The sequence below is a fragment of the Sus scrofa genome, chromosome 12 (genome assembly GCF_054392235.1).
Source record: "Sus scrofa isolate SSC_HxYL_T2T_F1_AM1 chromosome 12, Sscrofa_HxYL_maternal_Yorkshire_Landrace_v2.0, whole genome shotgun sequence".
NCBI lineage: Eukaryota > Metazoa > Chordata > Mammalia > Artiodactyla > Suidae > Sus > Sus scrofa.
This window is the reverse complement of record NC_139394.1, coordinates 55,891,857-55,911,883: the sequence shown is the minus strand read 5'-3', so window position 1 is coordinate 55,911,883 and position 20,027 is coordinate 55,891,857. Positions and strand designations below refer to the sequence as shown.

The following is a 20,027-nucleotide window of genomic DNA, read 5'->3' as shown; positions in this document are numbered from 1 at the left end:
AAATCTGACCTTGACTGAACTGGGACCAGAAATTTTGCAAAAGTATATTCTCCGAGGGCAGGGATCTTGCATGTGTTTATCACTGCTGTGTTCCCAGGTCCTAGAAGGGTGCCTGGTACCCTCTAAGGTGATATCATCAAATAAAATAATCAATAATGGTTGTGTAATATATGCCATAATATATTTAACCATTACAGATGTTATTTGTTTAGCCACCACACATTAAATTTAATGTATATATATCTCACCATTATACACATGTGCTCTGAATAGAATGCTTGATAGCCATATAAAGTGATTATAGAAACAGACTCACAGACATATAGAACAGACTTGGGGTTGCCAAGGAGGAGCGGGGAGGGAGTGGGATGGACGGGGAGTTTGGGGTTAGTAGAAGGAAACCGTTGAATTTAGAAGGGATAAGCAAGAGGTCCTGCTATATAGCACAGGGAACTGTGTCCAGTCTCTTGGGATGGACTCTGATGGAAGATAACATAAGGAAGCGAATGTATCTATATGTATGACGGAGTCACTTTGCTATAGAGTAGAAACTGGCACAACCCTGTAAATCAACTATACTTTAATAAAAAAATAAAAAAATTTATGTGACTATTATGCAGACGTGTTTGAGATACAGTATTATAAAAGAAATAATTTCCGGACTTCCTGTCATGGCTCAGTGGTTAACGAATCCGACTAGGGACCATGAGGTTGCGGGTTTGATCCCTGGCCTTGCTCAGTGAGTTAAGGATCCGGCGTTGCCGTGAGTTATGGTGTAGGTCGCAGACGTGGCTCAGATCCCACGTTGCTGTGGCTCTGGCGTAGACTGGCGGCTACAGCTCCGATTAGCCCCCTAGCCTGGGAACCTCCATATGCCGTGGGAGCAGCCCTAGAAAAGGAAAAAAAAAAAAAAGAAAGAAAAAAGAAATAATTTCCTACTCTGCATGGAAGGACTTAGATGCTAGAGAGGAAGGTCCACTCAGAGACGGGGTTGCGTGTGACCTAGACCCAGGGGTTTGGTAAACTCTGGCCTGCCACCTATTTCTGTACATAAAATTGTGTGGTGACATTTACATATTGCATGTGGCTGCTTTTATGCCACAGAAATGAGTAGCTGGGATTGGAGAAGATGTGGCCCTCAAAGCTGAAAATATGTACTTTCTGACCATAGGAAAAGTTTGCGGACCCCTGGCCTAAATCGAAGAGGGACAGGAAGCTGTGGGCAACCAGCCTTTCCCAGACAGTGAGGCTCTTTAGATAAAGGACTAGAAACATGACAGCAGTAACGGTACCTACTTGTTCATGGAGCATCATCTAGGCGTCGGGCACGGCGTCTCCGACTCAAAGATGTGCTCATTTCACCCTCACGGCCACACATGAAGTAGGCACAGAGGTCAGCCCTGCTGCAGGAGGGGACTTGGAGGTGGGGGAGCTCAGGGGCCCTGCTCAGGGCACAAACCTTGTAAGCAGGGCAGCTGGACTCAAGTCCTCGCCTGTGGGCTTCAGCCCTGTGCTCTGCCGCCTTCAGAAAACCAAGCGTTCTTTTACAACGTGGTGTCTGGAGCTCAGAGGTTGACCCTCTTGCTCAAGGCTGCACGGCCCTCAGGGGTAGAGACAGGATTTAAATTCAGGTCTAAGGGATGGGTGCCAATGCCTCTGGGGAAATGAGGAGCCAGTTCGGGGCAAGGTGGCTGGATCCGTGGTGATGTCACATGAGTGCTCTTCTGCTAGCCTTTGGGACCTGTGGCCTGCAGTTGCCGTCCCATTCCGCGCCGGACTGTCTGAGCTCTGACTTCACTCCTGATCCTCTCTTGGACTTTGGATAAGTTCCTTTCTTCTTGGGGCCTCGGTTTCCCCATCTGCATGACAAGGGGACTAGAATGAGCAGACAGGTTTTTTGGCCTTTTCGGCCAGAGAGCAGGTCTTGAGACCTTGTGAGGGTGGAGGAAATGCAGCCTCTTCCTCCAAGAACGTGGGCAGGCTTTGGGTGATGGTCACCAAGGTGGGAGAAGATACGATCTTCTCCGTTCTCACAGGATCCTGGGATGGGATTGAGGATCCCTGGGGCCTGTAGACCTTTCTGGAAGGGCCAGAGATCTCTGCAGGGTCTAAGGAGGAAGGCAAGGGAGAATTTCGCAGCCAACTGCCAGGAGAGAGTTTTCTTCCCCCTCCAACCATTAGTAAGAGAATATAGAGCATCCAGTAGCAGAGACGGATCAAGAGTGTGGGGTGGGCGAGGGGGGCTTGGCCAGGGAGGGGACTAGGCACCCACATCCAGAGCAAAATTGAAGAGGTCACCAAAAACCCCCAATAATCAAGATAAGCAATATTTTAATGTAATTTAAAAAATCTGGTTGAATGCCCTCAATCCACAGTGAACAAAACATCAACACTTTAAAGGCAAAGAGGCTCTTTGTGTGGCCTACACAATCAGAAGAGATGATTCAGATTAGCCTGCCTGGCTGACACTGCCCCAGCCTGGATTTATGCAGATTGGCGATGGCACCTAAACGAACTGGACCACATAGGACTTTATATACATTCGTGTTACTTTATCATAGGGCTTTTACTAGCTTTTTTCACTTTGTTTAAAGTATGCAAGAATAGTTTGATACGTGCACATTTTTCCTTTGCTTCAGACTTCAGGGCTTGGACCTGGGCTGGAGTCCTGGCATCCTGAGGGTCTTGAGGAGTGAAGAGCATGGGTCGGGGGGGTGGGGGGTGCTGAATAGAAATCGATTCCCACAAGAGGTCCTCTAAGTTTCTCTGTACACATGAATACAGTGTGTTTTCCCAGACGTGTATATATTTTGCTGTGAAGAGTGTTTTGTTTCTAAAAGGTCAATGCATTTGCTTTTGTTTCTTGCAAGTATGTATTTTCTCAGAGGCTGGATACTAAATAATTGACTGCAGTTCTGTGAGAGTCTAAGAGATTATTTCGTTGGCATAAAAATGTCTTGCAGGAGGGTCATGCCACCTGCCCGGGCCGGGCTCAGAGTCTGGGACAGGGCCCTGGGGACTTGGGCACTTCTGCCCCTGATGTGCCTCTGGTCTGGAGTGCCATATGAGCTGGTGGGAGGGTGGGAAAGGCAGTCACATTAGACCAGATTTGCTGTTTTCTGTTTTTGTTTTTCTTTTTCGGGCTTCACCTGTAGCAGGTGGAAGTTCCCAGGCTAGGGGTTGAATTGGAGTTACAGCTGCCAGCCTACGCCACAGGCAAGCTGCATCCATGACCTAGGCTGAAGCTTGTGATAATGCTGAATCCTTAACCCACTGAGTGAGGCCAGTGATCGAACCCATAGCCTCACAGACACTATGTGGGGATCTTAACCCACTGAGCCACAACAGGAACTCTTGAAATTGCTGTTTTCTGCCTCTGTCTGCATCTTCTGGGAAGCCTTACTTATGACACCTGGTGTGACTGGGTTTTGGGAGGGTTGAGTCCTGCTTTGGGAGGAAAGCAGGAATCTCCTTTCTCTCTCAGCCTACTTCCTGGGCCCCCAGCCTCACACGGTCATAGAAGAAGCTGCCCTGGGCCTGCCCTGTGGGGCATGGGTGGTCTCTCACTTCCCTTTACTTGGATTTCTCTCTCTCTTAACTTTAAAATAGTTAAGAAACTTGAAATAAACCTTTAAATTTGCAAAAAGAGTTTGCAATTCTCTGTACAGCAGAAGTCAGCACAACATTGTAAAGCAATTGTACTTTAATTTTTAAAAATTATTAAAAAAAAAAAACAGTTCCCATTGTGGCTCAGCGGAAACGAATCCGACTAGCATCCATGAGGACGCAGGTTCCATCCCTGGCCTCACCCAGTGGGTTAAGGATCTGGCGTTGCCATGAGCTGTGGTGTAGGTCACAGATGCGGCTCGGATCTGGCGTTGCTGTGGCTGTGATGTAGGCTGGCGACTGTAGCCCTAGCCTGGGAACCTCCATGTGCTGCAGTGTGGCCCTAAAAAGACAAAACAAAACTAAACTAAACTAAATTATAAAAAAACAAGTTCTGGCGTTCCCGTCGTGGCGCAGTGGTTAACGAATCCGACTAGGAACCTTGAGGTTGCGGGTTCGATCCCTGCCCTTGCTCAGTGGGTTAACGATTCGGCGTTGCCGTGAGCTGTGGTGTAGGTTGCAGACGCGGCTCGGATCCCGCGTTGCTGTGGCTCTGGCGTAGGCCAGTGGCTGCAGCTCCGATTGGACCCCTAGCCTGGGAACCTCCATATGCCGCGGGAGCGGCCCAAGAAATAGCAACAATAATAACAACAACAACAAAAAAAGACAAAAAAAAAAAAAAAAAACAAGTTCCAAAAGCAGACAAAAAAGAAAGTACAAATTCCCTTATACCTTCACCCAGCTTCCTCAAATATCATCATCTTCCATGTCCATGGCATCAAGATCCAAACCAGGAAACTAGCATCAATGTGATGCAATGCCATGAACTCACCTGCTGACATTATTCACATTTTCCATCGTCTCTGAAAGCTTCACATTGCATTCTGTAGTCATGTCATTTTTGTCTCCACCAGTTTGGAACAATCAAGCCTCAGGTGGTTTTTCAAGACTCAGAAACTTTTGACGAGTACTGGCCTGTTGTGTAGACTGTCCCTCAGTTTGGGTTCGTCTGGTGTTTCCTCAGGATCAATTTTCATTTTGAGCCAAAAAGCCTGCAAAAGTAATACTGTGTCCTTTTCAGGGCCTCCTATCCAGAGGGACACGAGTCAGTGCGTCTTGGCTAAGGTGGCGTCTGCCAGGTTTCTGCTCTTATCTCCCTGTCCTTGACCTGAGCCACACCCTTCCCCTATGGGCACAGCCAGGACAGTGGATCAGAAGGATTGCAACCATAGTCTGTTGTGGCCGCTATCACACAATCCCATGGACAGGCTTATCAGTAACAAACTCTTCTCCCAGTTCCAGAGGCTGGAAAGTCCAAGTTCAAGGTGCCAGCAGATTCAGTGTCGAGTGAGATCCCGCTTCCTTGTTCACAGAAGGAGGATGCTCTTGCTGTGTCCTCATATGGCAGAATGGAGCTCTCGGGGTGGGGGGATCTCTATAGTAAGGGCACTAATCCCATTCATGGGGGCCCCACCCTCATGATGTGATCACCTCCCTGAGGCCCCTACCACCTTAGCGGGGGTAGGTTTCAACATGTGGATTTGTAAGGGGGACACATAAACTATTTCTCATACACATACCCTTCACTTCGGGCTAGCAATCATTCTTCTGTCTGTTCCCTCCTTTGAGCTCACGTTGCTGAGAGGCAGGGGATCACCCTGTTTTTATGACTGGTTTATCCAATCTTTTCAGTTTATTGATAGGAATGGGGGTCTATGGGGTAAGAGGAAAAGAATTCACAGTTTGGGGGTTTCTCCTGTCAACCATGTGCTGGGCATTCATTCTTGAACACTGTCCACATCACGTTTAATCTTTTCAGTGACCATTGGTTATCCTCATTTTATAGAGGATGACAGAGGATGGAAAAATCAGAAAAGCTAAGGTCACATCACCAGGAAACAGACTACACCAGAGTCCAGGCTCGCTCCTTTTCCTTTTGCTACATCTTCAGGGGTGGGCTTTGCTCAGTGTTGCTCAGTGATTCTGTAACCCTGCTGGGTCACAAACCCAAATTCTTGGGTAGCTTCTCTAGAGAAATTTGGGAATGCATGAAATAATGCTTTCTCATAATCTTTGCCACCAGACCGGTGGAACAGGTGTCATTTCCTGTGGAAATATCATCTCTGTTTCATAAAGATGAAACTGATGGTCAGGGAGTTCATATGTGTCACAGCCAAAGTCTCAGCCAGGAAGGGGCAGCCCTGGCATTTTAACCCATGTCGCTCCTCTCCTTTGGAAAGGACTGTGCTGGTACCTGGGCAGGATGGGAGCTCTGAGCCCACAAGGTGGTGAACATCCTTCTGTTTGAAAATAACCAGGTCTCTCAGGGGGTTGCCTGCATCCACAGGTGGTGTCTTACGGGTGATTTTCATGCTTCATAAAAACAGAATTTATATGATTTATAAAACTTTATGTGATTTATAAGACCTGTTAAATATATGAGGTTGCCGGCTGGACTCACAGATTTCCTCTGCTCTCTCTGGTTTAGATAGTTGGCAGTTGGTCTTTTATCAAAGGCTGTTTTGCAGCCAACCCTGGGTCTCAGGATGGTCCCAACCTCGTATGGATGACCTAGCTCCTATTCCCAGGATTGAGCTCAGAGGTGGCCCCACTGGTCCCTAAGCCAGAAACACAGGGCATTTTTCTAGACCTCTCATCTCCCTCATCCCCAGTACTTGATCACCAAGCCCTGTTCTTTGTCCCCCAGACATCTCTGGGTCCTGCCCTTTTCTGTCCATCACTGCTAGTAACAATATTGTTTCTTGCCTTGACCCTTACTTAGGTATCGTGTCTGCATAAAACTCTTCAGCCACTCCCAAGTCACATATAGCATCAAGTCCAAGCCTCCAGGGCTGGTACGCAAGGGCTTTCATTTATAGCCCTGATATTTTCAGCAGTTCTATTCTCTGTCCATCCTCCCCAATGGCATGTCCTACAGCAATAATACATCAAATATACTTTACAACCCCTTCATTGTCTCATCAACCTTGGTTTTTCCAAATGTAGCTGCCTTTCTCTAGAAATGACATCTCAATTTCTGGAGAACTCCTCTTCATCCTTCAAAACCAGTTTCTGTGACACCACTTCTCTCAAGTATTCCTTGACTGACCTTCAGCATAAGCGTCCTCTCCTTTTGCCATGTAGCTTAGTGTATCGTGCACCTCACCGTGATAATCCATTGGCACGTCTGTCTCCTCCATCGTCCATGAGGTCTTTGAGAACAGGGACCAAGTTTCTCTCTCTCTCTTTCCCTTTCCTTCTCTCTCTCCTTTTCTCTTTATTCCCTCTTCTTCCCACCCCGACTCGTTCCCCCCTCCTCTCCTCCCCCTCCTCTTCATCCACCATCCGTCAGATCTTCCCTGAATGTGCTAGGTGTGCAGATCCTCAGAGACGTGATTTCCCAGAAAGACCCTCCCTTCTGTGGAGCTCACACTTTCCTGGGACTGCAGGAGGTAATGGAGAGTCAAGGAAAGCAGGACAGTCATGGGGAGGAGCGGGTGCTCTGGAGAGAACAGAGAGGATTATTGGCATCAAGAGTGAAGTTCAGGGTTGGGTGGGAGCTACCAACTGGGTGATCAGTGAGGTCTGTCCTGAAGAGGAGTTTGAGCTGATACCTGAATGACAAGGGGGATCAGCTATAGAGGAGGGTGGGGTGAGGGGGAACATTCCAGGCAGAGGGAACAGCTCCCTCGAAGGCCCTGAGGTAGGAATGCACTTGGGGCACTGAAGGAATGGTGGCTGGCGTGGCTGGAGAGAAGCGTGCAGGAGAGGTCGGCCGGGCTTTGTGCAGAGAGCAGAGGCCCAGTGAGCAGAAGCTGAATAAAACCAAAATGTAAGCTAAGCTCTAGGCTCACTGTGGAGACTTTGGGCTGGGTGCCCAACTTCACCCGGGCTCTGGTCTCTAACTTGCGCCTCATAGGGTCTCTCATGCAGCCTGAGAACTGTCCTGAAGTCACTCACTCCGTGGACCACCATGTGATGACAGCGGAGGTGACTCAGGAATGAACCAGACTGAATCCTTACTACCCAGGCTCTTATCATTCACTGGGGCATCATGGTCCCCACATGGCCAACAGTGACCCGGGGAAGCAGGGTCCTAGGACTCAACTTCTTTCTGATGAGGCTCTTCCCAGCCACACATTCCCTTCCTCTGCCCTCTCTTTTCCGTGGCCAGGGGTATCTGTGCTCAAGGACTGCCCCAACCCTGGGTTTCTCTGGTGCTCCAGTGACGGCATCCTCAGAGGGGGACTCCTGCCCTGCTGGCAGGGGAAGACAATCCCATCTCCAGCCCATGGCTCACTCTTCCTTCTGCCTTCACTGCTCTTTCTGCTGCCGCCTGCAGGCTTGTTTCCTCTTGTCCATTCGGGCTTTGGCTCAAGTGTCACCTCCTCCCAGAGGCCTTCCTGATTGCACTTTCAGAAGCAACAATACCAATACTCTTCCTGTTATTTCTTGCCCTGACTTCTGTTCCCTACTTATTCACTGACTGATCCACCACCAGATGGCAAACTCCTTGAGGTGAGGGACTTGCCCCTTCTGTTTTCCTCTATTTTATCTCCAGTGTGGAGCCCACAGCAGTGCTTTGAGTGAACGATGGGGCTTTGCTATGCTTTTTCCTTTCTAGTGATTAATATGCATAGATTTCTCTTCAAAGCGCAGATTGTGTCAAACTCACAGAGCGGCCGACGCTGGCGTGGTTCAGAACTCATTATCTTCCAGCTGTAAGTGAAGAGATTCTTGGACAGAGATTTAAGCAAACGTTCAAGTCCCCGCTCTGACCTAGCTCACCTTCCGGTGAGTTCAGAGTCATAAACCATTACTGTCTGTGCAGGCGAGGAGTACCTCGGAAGCCTCTTGGCTCCTGGCACACCCGCCTGGATTAGTAGCTCCATCCCCAGATCTGATGCTGGGCCAGGACTCAGGGAGCCAACACTTCCCTCCGTGAGGCTGCTCTTGGCATCTGCAGTGATGTTCTGTGACCATAGACACACACTCTGAATCAGAGATTCTTTGCTTTTAGAGCCACAAAGAACCAGTGAATGAGAGAGACTGGCCCAGGGTCAGGCTATGCGCTGGCTGGCAGTGTGTGGTCCATAGCCTGGTGGTCCCTAGATGCCTGGCCCAGGGCTGTCCCCTCACTGTGACCTGTCTCTGGCCACCTGGAGACTATTGCCTATCCTTCCCATCCTTAGTGACTCAGTGTCTATTCCAGCCACTTGATAACTGTGGAGCCTCGTGAAATTAACTCATGAGAAATCCCACCCCCCATCGCAAATACCTAAAACAAAATTTAGCATCTTAGCCATTTTTAAGTGTGCAGTTCAAGGGCCTTAAGTATATTCATATTGTGGTGTAATCTTCACCACCATCCATTTCCCAAACTTTTTTCATCGTGCAAAACTGAAACTCTGGAAGTTTTACTCATTCCTTCCTCCAGTGTTAAATGATGATGGTGGGGGGGGGGGTGGCCTCCATGCATACTAATGAGAGTGCGTCGGGCAACCACCGTGGAGTTCAAATCCAGCCGTGGTTCAGCACAGAAGCTCTGGAAATGTTTGTTAAATTTGAATCGGCTGAATTCAAGCATCGGCATTGGTCTAGATGCAGCTTATTAAATAAATCAATCAAATGCTAGAGATTTTTTTTTCCTGAAATTGTTTGGAAGTTATTTTAAAGGCTTACTCTATGAGAATTCCCCAGTGGGCTAGTGGTTAGGACTTGGCACTTTCACCACTATGTTCTGGGTTCAATCCCTGGTCTGGGAACTGAGATACTACATCAAGTTGCTTCATGCTGTGGCCAAAAAAATAAATTAAAAAACAAAGCCTTCTGAAAGGGAATGGATATATGTATATGAAGAACTGATTCACCTTGCTGTACACCTGACACTAATACAAATGGTAAGTCAATTATATGCTAAACTATGCTCCAGTATAATTTAATTAAAACTTAGGTTTATTCTATATAACAACAAAACATGGAAAAAAGTATGGTTCACTCACGTTGCAGCATCAGTACTCTAGTCCTCTTCTTATATTATGGTAAAATATGCATAATGAAGTGTACTTCTTAACCATTTTTTTGGTCATGCCCACAGCATGCAGAAGTTCCTGGGCCAGGGACTGAACCTGAGGCACAGCAGTGACAACATTGGGTCCTTAACCTGCCGAGCCACCAGGGAACTCCTCTTTTAACCATTTTTAAATGAATGGTTGAATGACATTAAATACATTCACAACCATTATCACTGTCTCCAGGACTTTTTCATCTTCCCCAGTGAAATTCTGTCCCCATTAATCAATACTCTTCACTCTCCCTCCCCCTGGCCCCAGGCAACCACCTTTCTACATACAGTCTCTATGAAAATTCATCTCTTTTTATGGCTGAGTGATATTCCATTTTATGGATATACTACATTTGTTTCTCTGTTTGCCCACTGATGGACGTTTGAGTTATTTTCTACCTTTTGACTATTGTAAATAGTGCTGCTGTGAACGTAGGTGTACACGTGTTCTTTTGATGCCACAAAGTGGATAAAACTCAATGACACTGAAGCCAGACACAAAAGGTCACATATTGTATATGTGGTTTGTATATATTGCAGTTTGTACACAATATCCAGAATACGTAAAATGCACCTTAAAAAGGGGGGAAAGCTGTCAGTGCCTCAAGATATTTTCACCAGATGCCAACCCTGAGATCTGCTCAGGTGGTGAAGACCTGAAGCATCAAAAGCTTCAGAGAATATTCATTTAGCTTTGTCCTTGAGAGCTTTGGAGGCTGTGTGCTCTGCTTGCTCTGTACCTGGGGCCAGATGCAGACCAAGTCCTGTGGTGCTTGCTCCCTTGCTGCTGAGCACAGAGCCCCCAGCACTCAGGGGAGAGATGGGGAGGGCTGGAGCAATCAGGAGGGAGGGTCTGGTTCCCCCCAGCTGGTGTACAACCTGCAGCATATGGAAGTCGCCAGCTAGGGGTCAAAGCAGAGCTGCAGCTGCTGGCCTGTGCCACAGCCACAGCAATGCCAGATCAGATCCAAGCGGCATCTGCGACCTACACCACAGGTCATGGCAAGCCCTGATCCTTAACCCACTGAGCAAGGCCAATGGATCCAACCCACATCCTCATGGATACTAGTCAGGCTCATAACCTGCTAAGTCAACAGGATCTTGGGGTTCTGAGCCGCCTCTTCCATCATCCACCTAGTGGACCTAAGGGAGCCACAGTGAAGCTGCAGAAAAGATCTTCCTCTCTGGAGACACACACACTGGGGAAGGGAGCATTGAGGTTCAACCTGGGGCCGGGCTATGGCTCATCCAAAAGCTGAGGCCAGTTTTGCATGTAAGGATTTATCCATCTGTAGGCTTAATCCTTGAAAGTGTAGAACTGCCTCGGGCAAGGAAGATGAAAGCCAGAGGACCCAGAAAGACTTGTGTCTTTCTTCTGAGTGTCTCAGCAGATGGAGCGAGCCAAGATAAGAAAGCAGTAGAAGTCATAGAGACGGCGGGCCTGTGGGAAGCTGCCCTGCCCGGGGGTTTAGTGTTTTATTTGCTGTCAAACACTTCAGGTCCATTAATGACATCTAGATGTTTACCCACTAATTAACAACAGCAGGCAAACTTCTCAGCGGGGGGAACTGGCACCTGGGCAGGGATGGTCTCAGTCCCTGGAGAGAGGGGAACCCTGAAAAGAAAGAGCGCTCCCGTGCGGAGAGTGAGACGTCCTGCAGCATCAGGGCGCTGCGATGGGATGAAATTGCACACCCTCTGGGCAGGATGAGGGTTCAAATCCCCTGCGTGACCTTGGGCATGTGGCTCCTCTCTGAAAATTTCTCATTTCCGATATGGGCCCAGTATCTCTCAGGGTTTTGCCAGGTGGCTGAGCAGCACATGTGAGGAAGCCACAATGGAGTGGCGCATCTGGTGCTCCACAGTGCAGGTCCAGACCTGCCTCGCTTTCTCCTGGGGCCTCCTTTGGATGAACTGATGGCTGTAGTAAGGCCAGTCTTGCTCTGGTGCCTTAGCCCACCCTAAGCTGTGTAATTTGGTACCCCAGTTTGAAGGGTGCAGGGCTGGAGTAAGTGATTCTCTGACCTATAGACCAAATATTCAGGGTACTAGGAAACCTACCACATGGCTCTGGGGGCATGGGGAGAGTGCAGAAACAGGGCAGGAGCCATATGAATCTGAGAGGGCTTCTCGGAAGTGAGATCTGAGCCTCTGAATTCCCAAGGTGTATCCACGTGCATGGGACAGAACTGCCCAAATAGGTCTTGGATCCAAGCAGGCTTGAAGAGAGGCTGAGAATGGGTTCAACAATATGGGTCAAGGTCGCCTGGAAATCAGCACTGAGGAATCTAATTTGCCAGCAACAGCAACCAACTCTAAGCTTCTGGTTGTCAAGGACTCCAAACGGTCTGAGAGTTTGCCTTGTTTGAAAGCTCACAATTTAGTTCGTTATCGTTTCATGTTGGCTTGTGGAAGATGTGAGACTCGTGGATCGTAGACCACAGACTTTATGATTCTCAGCACAGCCAGCAGCTGGAGCTTCCTATTTGCATTGATTCCCCTCAATCCCCAAGTTCATGGGATGCTGTAGAGCAGCGCATGGAGTGGGTTGTGTCACTGTTGAAGAATTTGAGTCTAGGAAACTTAAGTGTTTTATAACCTGCTCAACATTTGCCCCAGAGAGAAACATTCTCATTATTATACTGGACAGCAATCAAATCTTCCCTCTGCCCTGGAGACAGACACTGTATCTTCGAAGGCTAGTTGCAGCACAGACGTGCTTGCAAAGGGAGTCCAAGACAAAAGCTGTCAAGCCCTGATTTGGAAGACCTGCAGAAACACGGGACAGTGATGGGGAACCCTCTCCAGAAACTGGTTTGGCCATAATAAGAGCAGTGTAACCTGCCTTCAGAATCCACGAGTGCCAGGCACTGTTCTGAGTGTTCTACATGCATTCGCTCATTTAATCCTTAGTGGATTCTATTATTATCCTCATTTTATAGATGGGAAAAAAAAGGAGAGTCAGAGAGATGGACCCACAGATGGCAAATCTGGGATCCCCAAGTTCTGAGCTCTATACTGTACAGTATTGTGAGGGGATCAGCCAGCCACTTAGTGGCAGCCTGGTGACCTATTGAGCTGTTTCTATTGTGTGCCCTCCCCAGAATGGACACCTATTTGCAATTTGAGTTTGTTCCTCCCACCTGCCATGCCTGGCCCAGCATGGGTTTACAGAATGACTTCTAAGGCCCATGACATCCAACACAGCACTGGCTTCTATTTAAGAAAGTCCTATTAGAGCAAAGGCACAAAGCCACGTACTGATGCCTGAGAGTCTAGCTGGTTTTATTTTGTACCCCAATTTCAACAGATACGTGTCTTTAAAAACATTCCAGTGGGCCACCATGGAAAAAAGTTTAAACTCTCCCACCAGAGATGAACGGCGCCCAGGCCTCTGCATCCAAAACAAAACAAAAGCAACTCCCAGGTGAAGCTAATGTGTAGCTAAATCTGAGAACCACTGGTTTTGAGATTGATCAGATGAGAGGGGAAGAAAGCAAAATGTGGAAAATGCCTAAAGCCATTAACTTAAAAAAGAGAATATATGGAGTTCCCTTCATGGCTCAGTGAGCTAAAAATATGACTAGTATCTGAGAGGATGCAGGTTCGATCCCTGGCCTTGCTCAGTGGGTTAAGAATCCGGCGTTGCTACAAGCTGGGGTGTAGGTTGCATCTGCAGCTCAAATTCCGAGTTGCTGTGGTGTAGGCCGGCAGCTGCAGCTCAGATTCGACCCCTAGCCTGGGAGCTTCCATATGCCAAGGGTGCAGCCCTAAAAAGACAAAAATAAATAAATAAAAGAGAATATAGGAAGGTGGGGGAGGGGAGGTGCTGGAGGCCAATAATGGGTTCCAAGGAGGGAATATAGCTGAGACAATGTAAGTGAGTAAAAAACCCCGCTCTCCTTGCAGACACAAATGATGGCTGTACTGGATGCTGAGCAGCCATCAGAAGCTTGGACCTCTGACGGGACAGGTTTCACTCTTGTTTATCTGTGGTGGAACTGCTGAATTTGGGCTTTGATAACCTAAATTTTGAACATGTGAAACAGCTACCCTGGCTGTCATTTGTTCCCACTACTCACCTGAAAGCTTACTGTTGCTCCCGTATTGATTTCCCCGGCTCTGGCGGTGACCTCCGTCAGCTCATCATCGTGAAGATGGATGCTAGGCGGCATCCAGCTTTGGGTCTTCTTGGCAGATGTTCTTGCCTGATGGCTCCCTGGAGGGGCTGTATCTGGTTCAGATAAGATAAGAAGCTTCCTGATTCAGCACCAGAAGGAAAGCTACGGCATGGTTTTTGGGAAGCAGTTGGGGGAGGGGGTGGAGGTGATTCACTTAGGAAATAAAAGATTATTTCTTAAGGTCGGTTTAAACTGGCTGATGTGGCCAGAACTGGTGGGGTGGAGATGCCAGGACCAGATGGACTATTTGACCTCTGCAGGAGGTCCGTTCTTAGGGAGCCTGGGAAAGTTCATCTTCTGAAAACAGAGCCACCGTGCCAATGCTGACCATAGTGTCTGTCAGGAAAACCTAAATTCATCAAACAAAAAGCAAAAAAATTTTTGTGGTACAACTGCAGTATCTGGAATAAGGTTTGGGCCCAGCTCACCATGTTGGGGGTCCTTGTTCGGGCTGTTTAAGAGTCTCTATGATGGGGCTGTAGCAGGCTGCACAGGAGCTGTAACTGCCGAAAGCATAGGCTTTGGAATCCCAGTTTCAAATCTTGCCCTTGTTACTCATTAGCTGGTGACATGGGGCAAATTCTTCAGTCGTGCTGGCCCTTAGATTTGTCATCTGTGAAATACGGGTGGTGGTGTTGACAAGACAAATGAGATGATGGCATGGAAGCCCCTGCACACAGCTGGAGCTCATTAAATGTTAGCTATTGTCAAGGACAATGGCTGTTTCCTCTTGCATCCACGTCTCCCTCCCTGGTCTCCCAGCAACAGCTCCAACTGTGTTTGTGGGTTGTCATTGCCTCCATCTCAGCTATGTGTGAGGCTGGGGCGTAAAACACAGCTCAAACCTGTTGGTAGGCTGCATTCTTTAGACGTCAGTGATTGGTTCATGGCTGTCTCCTGACAGAGACAGTGCAATCAGAGAGACCATTAAGATTTTCACGGCTGTGAATATCAAGACAAAGATATCTTTAGCCTTCCCTCGCCCACTGAATTTGAACTTGGAAGTATATGGCCCCAGAAGCTTCTGGTGGTCAATTTTTAGCCACAAGGGAAGAGACCAAATAAGGAGGCAGCACAGAAAGAGCAAAACCGAGACACTAAGAGGGAGAGATTGCTGGTCATATTGTTTGAACCCTGGATCAGTCCATGCCTGATGCTTGATTTCAGATTCTTCTATTCTATGGCAAGGGCTTTTTTGTCTCAGTGAGTCTATTCTGGGTTTTCTGTCACCTGCAAGTGAAAGTGATAGACATGACTTGAAATGTGTTTTCTGGAAGCCATAAAAAAAATTCTTCAAAAAGCCTGAGCCTCTTTTCCTCATTCCTGTCTGGCTGCTAAAGAATTAGCTCCTGGAGTTCCCATCATGGTGCAGTGGAAATGAATCTGACTAGGAACCATGAGGTTGCGGGTTCGATCCCTGGCTTCACTCAGTGGGTTAAGGATCTGGTGTTGCTGTGAGCTGAGGTGTAGGTCACAGACATGGCTCGGATCTGATGTTGCTGTGGCTGTGGTGTAGGCCAGCAGCTGTAGCTCTGATTCAACCCCTAGGGGGTTCAGCTCTAAAAAGAAAAAAAAAAATGAATTAGGTTCCAATTATTGTATTTGACCGATTCCTTTCTTCTTTGCATGGGGTTTCTTGAACCTTATGTGGGTTTGCTGAAAGTCAAAGAAACTGGTCCAGCTACCTATCACTTCAAGAAGAGATGAATTATTTTTGACTAAAAGAGCCTCTGTTACAACAGGAAAATTATAAACCACAGGCAGGGTCCCAGCTGCTCATTTGCTCTCCCAGGTCACTCCCTCACTACAACCCTTGAACAGAAAAAGCTCCCTTGGTTGCCTCTGCTGCTTAGGATCCCCAAACACCTCACAGTGCAGCCAGAAAAGAGACTTGGGAGGCTGGGAGGTAAAGGGACTTTGTCCTCCGGGTTGATCCCAACCTGATCTCTTTGCAGCTTAGCCTGCTATTTTCTGAGTAAAGGAGGCTGACTCCTTGATCTTCAGCTATTGTTTGGTCCAAACAAGTGATGCTGTTGCTTTTCCAAAGTGCTCAGGGACCGTGCCCCTGGCTGCCCGCTGGACTTTGAGTGTACAAGGAAGGTTGGGGTAGGTCACCACCAGGACTACACCTCTGACCGTGTCACCAAAGGAATAGAAGTGAGGGCTTAACTTCAAGAAGTGTCCAAGGAGATCTGGGGGAGCAGGTGGCAGCCTCCTTCTTCTCTGAGAGACTGTCCCTCAAGCTCTTTGGGGGTGAGAGACAGAGAGTTTGTGGAGACCACTCTGATTAAGGCACAGGGAAGGCTGGAAGTGCTCAGCTGGCTATTCACAAGGCGAGGGCCCTGCTGGGGGGGTGTGAGCAGGTGTGAGGGTTGCTCCCAGCACGCCCTGGGATAGGCTTTTGGGATTGCTGCTCAACCTTTTAGAAATTACTGTTCAGAACCCCATTCCTTTGTACTAGAACTTGTGGGTTCTCATCTGGGAGGCTGGCTGCCATGGACTAGGATGGAGGGCGCAGCCTTGGCTCAGGAGACTTGCTAGGAGAGCCCCAGGGCAGCAGCTCTGGTCTCCATGACCTGTGCATGCTGTGCTGGGAGCCAGAGATTCTGGAGATCCAGAGCACAGGCCAGGGATGTGAGGATACACAGGCCCAGAGCGTGCATGCAGCCAGGACCCAGATTCCAGCATGACACCCCCAAAGACTAGATGGCAAGGTGGCCACTGAGACAGAGGCCAGGACAAGCCAGAGCATCCTATTAGGCTCAAAGCCCCCTTATCCTCTTGCAATGAGGGCCTGAAAGCCCCCAAACACCCTTTCCAAGAGAACAGAAGGACGAAACCCGAGAGACGAAGATTGGATCAGAAAGGGACTGGGTTATTCAGCAGAGCCCATCAGACTGTCAGAAACCAAAACACTACTGATTAGAAAATTTAATGTTTGTCTGTTTCTTCTGCTCCCACCCTTGGGTTAGCCTGTGGGATGCAGGATGGCCAGGAAGATTAGACTCATTGAAAAGCAAGAAAGAAGCTGTGTTTTCTTGACACATTTGAGCAAAGTTGGGTCCATCTGTGACCCTGGTATGTTTGTTTAAAATTGTGCAAAATTATTTTTAATTTTTTAAATCACACGATACATTCATTTCTTCTCATGGTGACAGTTCTAACAATACAGTTAACGGAAGGTCCACCTCCCCTCAGCCAGCGCCACCCTTTTCTCTAGCAGTAGCTGCCGTTATTTGGTGGGTATATCCTTTTCGATATATGTAACAATATACACTTTACAAACTCACATAGAAGTGTTTTTGCCCCGAAGCTTTTAACCACTGCCTGTGTCTACAAGACGATTTTTGCCTGAGCTTTGAGACCCTTCACAACCCAGCTCCTGTCTGCCTCTCCCTCTCATCTCCCCATCACTCTCCAGGCACACAGGGACTACTTGCTATTCTAAGAACGTGTCTTGTTCTTTCAACTCTCTTCCCTTTTGCACATGCTGTTCGTTCTTCCTGGAACGAGCTTATCCCCTTTGAGATGTCAAACTTCTTCAAAGTCTGGTCCCAACACCATCTTCTCCTGAAGCTCTTCCGGGCCGCCTACTCCTTTCACCGCGTGTTAGCCAGTAAAAGATATGCAAATGAAGGTGTCTGCCTGAACCCCAGCAAGCTACCTGCTGGCTTAACTGGGTTAACGCTAATTAAAATCACAGGACAGCTAAATTTAATTTTTGACACTTGATAAATGCCAAACATCAATGGATTTTTCATTAACATACTGAATAGCAATGTCTTTATGTCACTGTTATGAAGACACTTTCTTCATTTCTTTGCGGTGGTTAATCTTCTGTGCAGACATCGGAAGGGATTGAATTTCCTGTCTCTCTTGGCTCTTGTCATGTCAGTGGCGTAAAATGATTTGGGAAGAAGTAATTGCCCTGGGCGGTGATGTCCGTTTCGCCTCATTCAGGAGATGCATAAGTGAGATGGTGCAGATGCCACGGGCAGAGGGTGGTGTCCCACCCGTCATTCTCTCCGAAGCAGATGTAAAGGGAAGTGTGGGCCTGGGATGTCAGACCCCATTCCATGATTAGATTTGGGTCCCTTCTGAGTCTCCACAGAGACATACGTTGAATGTGTCAGGTCATATTTTTGCAGCAATCAAGGGCCATCCTGTTGAATTTGACTCAGCCCCCTCTGGGCCCTATATTCATGACCTCTCCGGCTGAGAACAGCAGGTCAATAGAAGCCCACAGAGTGATGAGCAGCAGAGTCCTGAGCATGCAGACCTGCCTGGATGCTGATTCTGGTTGTCTCTCGTCTCCTCGGTCCTTCCTGGATCCACGCTCAGCCAGCTGACACTCATCACATCAGGTGCTTCCTCTGAAGAGGCAGAAGGAGTATTTGGGGATACGGGGTGCCCTCGGAGAGCACACATCGAGAGAAAAGCAATCACGGCATTGGCAGCCCTTTCGGAACGAGCCCAGCAAGTTCAGTGCAAACCTGAGGGTGGCTTGGAGTTATGTTAACAGATGGTGGAGAGAAAGCAGAACACTTCACCTCCCATTTGGTGCCTGTCACCTGGCTGAGCAGACTCATCTTCCCCAGGAAAAGGGTAGTGCAATCACTTTGTTCAGAGGAAATTACAGACTGGGATGAGGGGAGTTTGGCCAAGAGCCTAGTCTCCGGGTGTTTTGCAGAAGGATAGGTAATTTAAAGTCTTTCAGGTAGCAAGGGGTTAAGCCATTATTGGTCCAAGAGGCGGTCATGGCTTCCTGTGGGTACTGATCTCTGGCCCGCCTCCCTGGCCACCCTCCTAATATCCATTTGTGACTGCCTCCACCAACAGGGTATGGCAAAGGTGAGCTGTGTGGTTTGAGAGACTAGGTCATGGACGGGCCATGCATTCATTCCTCCTTTTCCTGGGATACTCACTCTTGGAACTTTACCTGTGTTGCCATGAGGAAGCCCAAAGAGCCAGAAAGGCCCACAGGGACAGCAACTGAGGCCCCTGGCCCGTAGCCTCGGTTGAACCCAGTCATCAGCCAGCAACCACCTGCCAGCCAAGTGTGTGAGCCACTTTTTTTTTTCTTTTTATGGCTGCATCTGTGGCATTTGGAAGTTCCCAGGCTAGGGGTTGACTTGGAGCTGCAGCCACCAGCCTACACCACAGTCATAGCAACATGGGATCTGAGCTGCATCTGTGACCTATGCCACAGCTTGCAGCAATGCTGGATGCTTAAGCCACCAATTGAGGCCAGGGATCAAACCCTCATCCTCATGGATGCTATGTTGGGTTCTTAACCCCCTAAGCCACAAGGGGAACTCCAAGTGAGACATTTTGAAAATTGATCTCCATCCCTCGTGCACGTAAGAGCCAAGCTGGACCGTCTCCACTGAACCCTGTCTGCCTTAACTGCAGATTCCTCAGCTCAACTAAGATTGTGTCAAGCCTTTAAATTTTGAGCTAGTATGAAAACCAGTATTAGATACATGATACATGCCCAAGACCGCAAAGGTAGTAATTCCAGAGCTGGGACTCAGACCTATGTCTTTCTGGCCACAAATCCATACCCTCAGTATTCTACCTGTTTAGAAAATGCTCATCTGTGTCTGGATCATAGGTAGTGATCAATAAAATATTTCCCTCCCTCTCCCCTCTCTGCCCTAGAGGCTCATAGGAGGACATGGTTCTGTGACCCCGTCAGCCTGGCAGGGTGGCTGTGTTCCAGCTTAGGTGCTTCCTCCTGTGAAACCCACCTTATCTTAGGCGAGGCCTCATCTTCTTGAGTTTGGGGAGCAGTTCCTCCAAAGTCAAACAATCCTGCTTTTCTATCCCAACATTAGTGAGCTGGGAAAGCATTTGCCAGCATGCACTTGGTCTCCAGCCAAGTCCTCCGAAGGGCCACCCAGTGTCCATGGCAGAAGTTGGGGGAAAGCTGAATTGCAGGCATGATTGGTGGGTTTGGGGTAGTGTGGATGCGCCAAGGGGCCTCTAATTGTTGTTGTTGTTCTTATTTTTCTGCCCCCTTCTCCTCCTCTTCTTCTTTTTACAAACATATGTTTATTTAGTTTTCTGGTCTAACTCATAGCTCAAAAGGAATCACGTAGGGTGTGTTGAACTTGTGTATATATGGCTGTCTGGGTCACTACGCTGTACAGCAGAAATTGGCACAACATTATAAA

General features: G+C 48.2%; 1 long non-coding RNA gene across 2 annotated transcripts in view; it reads left to right on the top strand.

Annotated features, from left to right (window-relative positions):
* LOC146398358 (uncharacterized) overlaps positions 1–20,027 on the top strand; it is a 216,071-nt gene that overhangs the window by 123,532 nt on the left and 72,512 nt on the right. The gene's annotated exons all lie outside the window — the stretch shown is intronic.